General features: G+C 36.1%; 1 protein-coding gene across 2 annotated transcripts in view; it reads left to right on the top strand.

Moving 5' to 3' along the window:
- The first annotated feature begins 52 nt into the window (after nucleotides 1-52).
- Nucleotides 53-8,852, top strand: part of raf1a (Raf-1 proto-oncogene, serine/threonine kinase a) — a 39,699-nt gene continuing 30,899 nt past the window's right edge. The window contains exon 1 of one of the 2 annotated variants that reach the window (XM_061902913.1): nucleotides 53-497. The gene's annotated coding sequence lies outside the window, so the exon portion shown is untranslated. The remainder of the gene's footprint in view (nucleotides 498-8,852) is intronic. The other variant, XM_061902914.1, reaches the window with a different exon arrangement.

The following is an 8,852-nucleotide window of genomic DNA, read 5'->3' as shown; positions in this document are numbered from 1 at the left end:
GGTACGAACCCATTTCAGCAGCCGTGCTACGAAGCAAGATGGCGGCGGAGTGGGAGGGGCTTATTCTTGCTAGTTTGGTGCCTGCGAGCTCTTCTTCCAATCTCTGTCGTCAGCAAAGGCGAGAGCTACGAAGTCAAAGCTTTTCACCTTCCACCGTGCACACGTCAATATTGCCCGCCGCACGACGCAGGAGTCAGCGATGGAGGATTATTTCATTTCAAACGCGACTTCCTTCGAGCTAGGAGAAGAAGCCTCGTCGTGTCACTTCTGAAAGCGTTTTCGAACCTTTTTTTCTTCGCTTTTTGCTCATCAAACTTATTTTTTTCCACAGCACCGGCCTGTGACCTTCACCTCCGACAACATTGCGGAATCTTAAGCTCCAATGTTTTTTCTTTTCTTTTTTTTTTGACTTTTCTTTGATGCGTTGCAAATATGATGACGTCACCGACGCCACTTTTTCCCCAACTTATGGCGGAACACGACTTTGAATTGTTTTGGTAAGATACACACACATACACCCATGAAGCAAAGTAAATCATATGTACATGGATTCAATCTGAAGAGATGTTTGAACAATCTTTCAGAAAAAAATACTGTTTGCTTGTGGGAGATCTACATCTAACTTTGTTACTACTCTATGTTACCAACTCTTTAACGGTGTTACTAATTATTAAACTGTGTTAATACCTCTTCAACAATGCTAGAAAGTTGGTAACTGTGTTACTATCTCTTACTAACTATTTAAATACGCTACTAACTAACTACATTACTATACCTATTTAACTGTGTTAATAACTCTTTAACTGTGTCACTAACTCTTCAACTATGCTACGAAGTATGTAACTGTTACTAACTGTTAAACTGTTACTATCTCTTACTAACTATTTAAATACGCTACTAACTATTTAACTACATTACTAACTATTTAACTGTGTTACTATCTATTTAACTATGTTACTAACTAAGTTACTAACTGTTTAGCCATGTTACTAAGTATTTAAATAAATAAATAAATGGGTTGTACTTGTATAGCGCTTTTCTACCTTCAAGGTACCTTCAAGGTACTCAAAGCGCTTTGACACTACTTCCACATTTACCCATTCACACACACATTCACACACTGATGGAGGGAGCTGCCATGCAAGGCGCCAACCAGAACCCATCAGGAGCAAGGGTGAAGTGTCTTGCTCAGGACACAACGGACGTGACGAGGTTGGTTCTAGGTGGGATTTGAACCAGTGACCCTCGGGTTGCGCACGGCCACTCTCCCACTGCGCCACGCCGTCCTTAACTATGTTATTAACTATTTAACTGCATAACTAACTATTTAACTGTGTTACTAGTTATTTAACTGTGTTACTAGTTATTTAACTGTGTTACCATCGCTTGAACTGTTGTTACTAATCTTTAACTATATTATTAAATATTTAACTATGTTACTAACAAACTGTGTTACTAACTGTTTAACTATGTTACTAATTATTTAGCTATGTTATTACCTCTTTAACTATGTTACTAACTATTTAACTGGGTTAATAACTCTTTTACTGTGTCACTAACTTTTCAACTATGCTACAAAGTAAGTAACTGTGTTTCTAACTGTTAAACTGTGTTATTATCTCTTACTAACTATTTAAATACGCTACTAACTATTTAACTACATTACTAACTATTTAACAGTGTTACTATCTATTTAACTATGTTACTAACTATTTGACAAAGTTACTAACTGTTTAGCCATGTTACTAAGTATTTAACTATGTTATTAACTATTTAACTGCATAACTAACCAACTGTGTTACTAGTTATTTAACTGTGTTACCATCGCTTTAACTGTTATTCTAACTCTTGAACTGTTGTTACTAATCTTTAACTATATTACTAAATATTTAACTATGTTACTAACAAACTGTGTTACTGTTTAACTATGTTACTAATTATTTAGCTATGTTATTACCTCTTTAACTATGTTACTAACTATTTAACTGTGTTAATAACTCTTTTACTGTGTCACTAACTCTTCAACTATGCTACTAAGTATGTAACTGTGTTACTAACTGTTAAACTGTGTTACTATCTCTTACTAACTATTTAAATACGCTACTAACTATTTAACTACATTACTAACTATTTAACTGTGTTACTATCTATTTAACTATGTTACTAACTATTTAACTAAGTTACTAACTGTTTAGCCATGTTACTAAGTATTTAACTATGTTATTAACTATTTAACTGCATAACTAACTATTTAACTGTGTTACTAGTTATTTAACTGTTACCATCGCTTTAACTGTTATTCTATATTACTAAATATTTAACTATGTTACTAACAAACTGTGTTACTAACTGTTTAACTATGTTACTAATTATTTAGCTATGTTATTACCTCTTTAACTATGTTACTAACCATTTAACTGTGTTAATAATTCTTTTACTGTGTCACTAACTCTTCAACTATGCTACAAAGTAAGTAACTGTGTTTCTAACTGCTAAAGTGCGTTACTATCTCTTACTATTTAAATACGCTACTAACTATTTAACTACATTACTAACTATTTAACGGTGTTACTATCTATTTAACTATGTTACTAACTATTTGACTAAGTTACTAACTGTTTAGCCATGTTACTAACTACTTAACTATGTTATCAACTCTTTAACTATGTTACTAACGATTTAACTGCATTACTATTTAACTGTGTTACTAATTATTTAACTGTGTTACCATCACTTTAACTGTTATTCTAACTCTTGAACTGTGTAACTAATCTTTAACTATATTACTAAATATTTAACTATGTTACTAACAAACTGTGTTACTAACTGTTTAACTATGTTCCTAACTATTTAGCTATGTTATTACCTCTTTAACTATGTTTATAACTATTTAACTGTGTCAATAACTCTTCAACTATGCTACAAAGTATGTTACTGTTACTAACTGCTAAACTGTGTTACTATCTCTTACTAACTATTGAAATACGCTACTAGCTATTTAACTACATTACTATAACTATTTAACTGTGTTAATAACTCTGTGTCACTAACTCTTCAACTATGCTACAAAGTATGTAACTCTGTTACAAACTGTTAAACTGTGTTACTATCTCTTACTAACTATTTAAATATGCTACTAACTATTTAGCTATGTTACTAACTCTTTAACTGCGTTACTGACTATTTAACTATGTTACTAGCTATTTAACCAAGTTGCTAACTGTTTAGCTATGTTACTAATTATTTAACTGCATTAATAACTTTTAGTAACTGTGTTACTAATTATTTAACTGTTACTACTGCTTTAACTGTTATTCTATCTCTTGAACTGTGTTACTAATCTTTAACTATGTTACTAAATATTCAACTATGTTACTAACTAACTGTGTTACGAACTGTTTAACTATGTTATTAACTATTTAGCTATGTTATTACCTCTTTAACTATGTTACTAACTATTTAGCTATGTTATTACCTCTTTAACTATGTTACTAACTATTAAACTGCGTTAGTAACTATTTAACTGTGTTACTCTCGCTTTAACTATTATTCTAACTCTTAAATTGTGTTACTAATCTTTACCTATGTTACTAACTATTTAACTGTGATACTAACTATTTAACTATGTTACTAAGTATTTAACTGTGTTCCGAACTGTTTAAGTACGTTACTAACTATTTAACTACGTTGCTAATTATTTAACTGTGTAACTATTTATGTAACCATGTTACTAATTATTTAACTGTTACCATCTCAAACTATTATATTAACTCTAACTATGTTACTAACTATTTAACTGTGTTACTAACTATTTATGTTACTAACCATTTAACTGTGTTACATACTGTTTAACTATGTTATTAACTCTAACTATGTTACTAAATATTTAACTGTTAAACTAACTATTTAAGTGCGTTATTAACTATTTACCGGTAACTGTGTTACTATCACTTTAAATATTATGCTAGCTCTTGAACTGTGTTACTAATCTTTTACTGTTACTATTTTGTTATGATACAATTTAGCATGTTACTAACTATTTAACTGTGTTATTATCTCTTTATGTATTATACTAACTCTTAAACTGTGTTACTAACCATTTAACTATGTTATTAACTCTTGAAATATGTTACTAACTATTTAACTGTGTTGATAACTGTTAAACTATAATACCAAATCTTTAACTATGTTACTAACTATTTATCTATGTTACTAACTTTTTAACTGTGTTACTATTTAACTATTATACTTAATCTTTAACTGTGTTATAAACTCTTTAACTGTTTAAATATGTTACTATCGCTTAAACTGTGTTACTAACCCTTTGACTCTGTTACTAACTGCTAAACTGTATTACTAACTCTTAAACTCTGTTACTAACTTTGTAACTATCTTACTCACTATCTTACTCACTCTCCAACTCTAACTTTTCAACTATGTCACTAACTCCTCAACTGTGTTACTAACTCTTTAACTGTGTTCCTAATTCCACAACTCTGTTACTAACTCTTCAACTGTGTTACTCACTTTCAAAGTTTATTACTATCTCTGCAACTGTGTTAATAACTCTTCAACTGTGTTACTAACTTTTATAGTCTGTTTCTAATTCTGCAACTGTGTTACTAACTCTTCAAATGTGTTACTAACTCTTAATGTCTTTTACTAACTCTTCAACTGTGTTCCTAACTCTTAAAGTCTGTTACCAACTCTTCAACTGTGTTGGTAACTCTTCAACTGTGTTACTAACTCTTAAAAGTCTTTTACTAACTCTTCAACTGTGTTGCTAATTCCTGAAGTCCGTTACCAACTCTTCAACTGTGTTACTAACTCTTAAAGTCTGTTACTAACTCTTAAAGTGTGTTACTAACTCTTCAACTGTGTTACTTACTCTTTAAGTCTGTTACTATCTCTTCAACTGTGTTACTAAGTTATAGAGTCTGTTCCTAACTCTGCAATTGTGTTACTAACTCTTCAACTGTGTTACTAACCCTTAGAGTCTGTTCCTAACTCTGCAATTGTGTTACTAACTCTTCAACTGTGTTACTAACTCTAAGTCTGTTACTATCTCTTCAACTGTGTTACTGACTCTAAACGTCTGTAAGAAACTCTTCAACTGTGTTACTACCTCTTAGAGTCTGTTTCTAACTCTGCCATTATGTTACTAACTCTTCAACTGTTACTCTTTTAAGTCTGTTACTATCTCTTCAACTGTGTTACTGACTCTAAGCGTCTGTTACTAACTCTTCAGCTGTGTTACCTACTCTTAGTCTGTTCCTAACTCTGTAATTGTGTTACTAACACTTTACCCGTGTTACTAACTCTTATAGTCCGCTCCTAACTCTTCAACTGTGTTACTAACTCTTGAAGTCTGTTCCTCACTCTGCAACTGTGTTGCTAACGCTGCCACGATGTTACTGGACAGTGGTCCAGAGTGTGTCAAGTGTGACCACACCACAGGACCAAAGTGATGTCACCAAACGTGTCTCTTTGCGACACAACTTTTGGAAAGTTCCTGACATCTTTTCCAAGATGTCTGTCTTGTTATAACTCAGCTGGTTGTCAGAAAGTGTTCCTTTCACACACTCCGTCCAACGGGAGGCCTGACTTGACCTCTGCTTAACGGCCAACGTTATTTGTTATCTACAAAAGTCAATGCTAACTAGACACACACACGGAGCAAATCCCAATGATATCATGTCTTAAAGGTTGTTTTGTAAGATTGTCCTGTGGCCCAAGGTGTGCAGAGAGTGAATTTGTCCTGATGATTTATTCTCAACATGGGTTGGAGCCAACAATTGTAAAGAATAAACCTGTCCAAGATTCAGGACCGATACTCTTCGTGTCTGTGGTACAGCTGAGTCATAGCCGAGTGAATCGTGACGTGGTACACAAAGTAGCCAATCAAGAAGTTTCAATTTGAGAACAAACTCACCCTTAGCTTGTACGATTGATAGTAAAGTCTCCGTTCAGTGTCTACGTAACTTCCTCCACGGTCGTTTCTTTTTTTACTTGAGGATTTGTCCGTCCAAAATAGTCCCGAAAACCATCACCGAGCCCTCCTCTTTCTATATTCAATGTTTTCCTGCCTGTTGCTACGGTGGTTGCTATGTTTCTTCTTCCGTTTTCTTTGATCACATTTGTTCACACAAGATTGTGGGCTTGGAGGACTGGAGTCTGGCTCGGTGTTTGCTGTGTTGATACGATCCTGGCAAACCATACACGGAACCATCAAAGCTGTTTAATGCCTGGTTTTGAATGGATCAACCATCTCGTCCGATTTACTGTGTAATGGGTGCAACACAATTTGCTGTATTTGGGTTAATAGGAGTATATGGAGACATTTAAGTACAACTTTGACATCTGCAATGGCCTTTTCTTTGAAATATCCAATAGCATTGAACAGATCCTACGTTCTTAAGCCAGCTCATACATTTCAAATCTTCCGTTCAAGATGATGATTATTGTATCGTACGGTGGAGGTATTTGTTTGCCTGCCTTATCTATTTGCTTGAGCTAACTTTCACTGAACTTGGTCAAAGGTCACAGGACAACATGTTCAATTGAGTTTTTTTATATATTGACAATAAGAGGACCCCCCCCACACACACACACACACACAAATTAGTGGCACACCTCTTTCTTCACCTACTGTTTTCAGAACGTTGAGCGTGCACACTGCAGAGCTGTGCACGTTAGCAAGTTATTTAGTTTCTTTCAGACGGATCATTTTACACGCTAAACGCAACCTAGCACTTGAAAAAGTGCTCTCACTTTCAGCTCTGTTTGAGACACATTCACTGTGTCTGTTTCCACTTGGATTATATTCCACTTTTGTCAAAATGGGCCATTCATGATTGCTTAGTGAGCACATACTGGGTATTGGCATTATCCACTCTTGTGTACATGCCAAAAGGGAGAGTCTAAAAGTACACACTGCAAATAACTGCGGTGGCCTAAAAACCTCTTGGTCTAGTTGGAATAATGTGAGTCCGTAGCCTGGCTGCTCTCTGGTCTATACTTTTAGACCTTGTTCTCACTGCAGGTCCACTCCCATGTTCTGTATCGGATCTTTTCATGTCAAAGGTGCAATTAGGAATTTTTGAAGTCCTCTTATAAATCGTAAATGAAAGCGATCCGGCTGCAGTCTGAAAGATCGGGTCGCTTTCATCCGACCGATACGTAATCAACAAGCGACGAGTGACAAAATAAATAGTTGACCACAAACTGCGAGAGCCAAAATAATTGCCCTCTTCTTTCTTCTCTTGTAAGTGCTAAAATTCAGTTGACTTTGATTGCACAAAATCCTGGGAATTGTCACAAATGTGCCAGGTCTCAGACTGACTAGAGTGGAAGCCATTTTTACTTCTGTAAGAACTGCAGCCCGTGTGACGCCAGGGGTCGGATTGCGTTCAAATTAGACATTAGATTTTTTTCATGCATAAAATTATGGGATTTGACACAAAAAAAATCTAGATCGGACATCCTACCCTGTAGCATGTACGTAGTCCAGGACCAAGCTTGACCTTGAGGAACATGAAATACTTTGTTGTGGTTCCTGGCAACTGGTTGTTGAACATTTTGTGAGAAAACTGCAATCATCTTGCCTTGCCAGTGAGTCAAGTTCTTGCTGCGGTTGTTTGGCTTCACGTTCATCAGTAGCAAGTGAGAGAACATCTCCAAGTGAGAGTGTTGAGTAAATTGATGTGTTTTCCACAAAGCTCTTAACATCAGTCTACTTGTTGGAACTGTGACCTCAACAAAACCCACTTCCAGTCCAAACGCCTCGAACCATTTCTCCAAACTCACCCGTCACATTCGACTGACATTTCCTGATCAACTAGGGCAGGGGTGTCAAACTCAAATACAGAGTGGGCCAAAATTCTAAACTGAACAAAGCCGCGGGCCAAAGTTGAACAACTTAACCTTTTAAGAGGGACCCTAACAAGTTTTGCATTGAATATTAAACAAGCAAGGCTTATATAACTTTATAGTGACATGCAAAATCGAGTTTTGTTGGTAGCGGGTTGTATATTGTGGCGTCCCGGAAGAGTTAGTGCTGCAAGGGGTTCTGGGTAATTGTTCTGTTGTGTTTATGTTGTGTTACGGTGCGGATGTTCTCCCGAAATGTGTTTGTCATTCTTGTTTGGTGTGGGTTCACAGTGTGGTGTAACAGTGTTAAAGTTGTTTATACGGCCACCCTCAGTGTGACCTGTATGACTGTTGACCAAGTATGCAATGCATTCACTTGTGTGTGTGTAGAAGCCGCATATATTACGTGACTGGGCCGGCACGCTGTTTGTATGGAGGAAAAGCGGACGTGACGACAGGTTGTAGAGGATCCTAAAAGCAGTACCTTTAAGACACGCCCCCAATTTTGTTGGCCGGGTGGAAATTCAGGATAATGGTTGCCCCGGGAGATTTTCGGGGGGGGGGGCACTGAAATTCGGTATTCTCCAGGAAAAATCGGGAGGGTTGGCAAGTATGAGAAGTAGCGTTGAATGTGGTGATACAGCGGCACCGCCACTGTAAAATACCGGCGGGCCAGCTCTAATGTTAATTTATTATTGCCTCAAAGGCCAAATGAAATTACACGGCCCGCGGGCCAGAGTTTGACACCCATGAACTAGGAGGACAAGGCACAAATAATGTCAGTTAGAAATTAGCGGGAAATAACAAGTTCCTGCAGAGGTTGTTTTCTGCGTGGATGTGGACATGCTGACATGTTTTTTTTAGTCCACAAACTTCCTAAAGGTTCAGTGGACGGACAGAGTAACGCACTTAATTTGTCCTCAGTTTTCAAGGTCCAAGTAATAAAAATGTTGTCGTGCATGCACACTAGGGGTGTAACGCTA

The sequence above is a fragment of the Nerophis ophidion genome, linkage group LG06 (genome assembly GCF_033978795.1).
Source record: "Nerophis ophidion isolate RoL-2023_Sa linkage group LG06, RoL_Noph_v1.0, whole genome shotgun sequence".
Taxonomy (NCBI): domain Eukaryota; kingdom Metazoa; phylum Chordata; class Actinopteri; order Syngnathiformes; family Syngnathidae; genus Nerophis; species Nerophis ophidion.
This window is presented reverse-complemented; position numbering and strand designations above follow the sequence as displayed.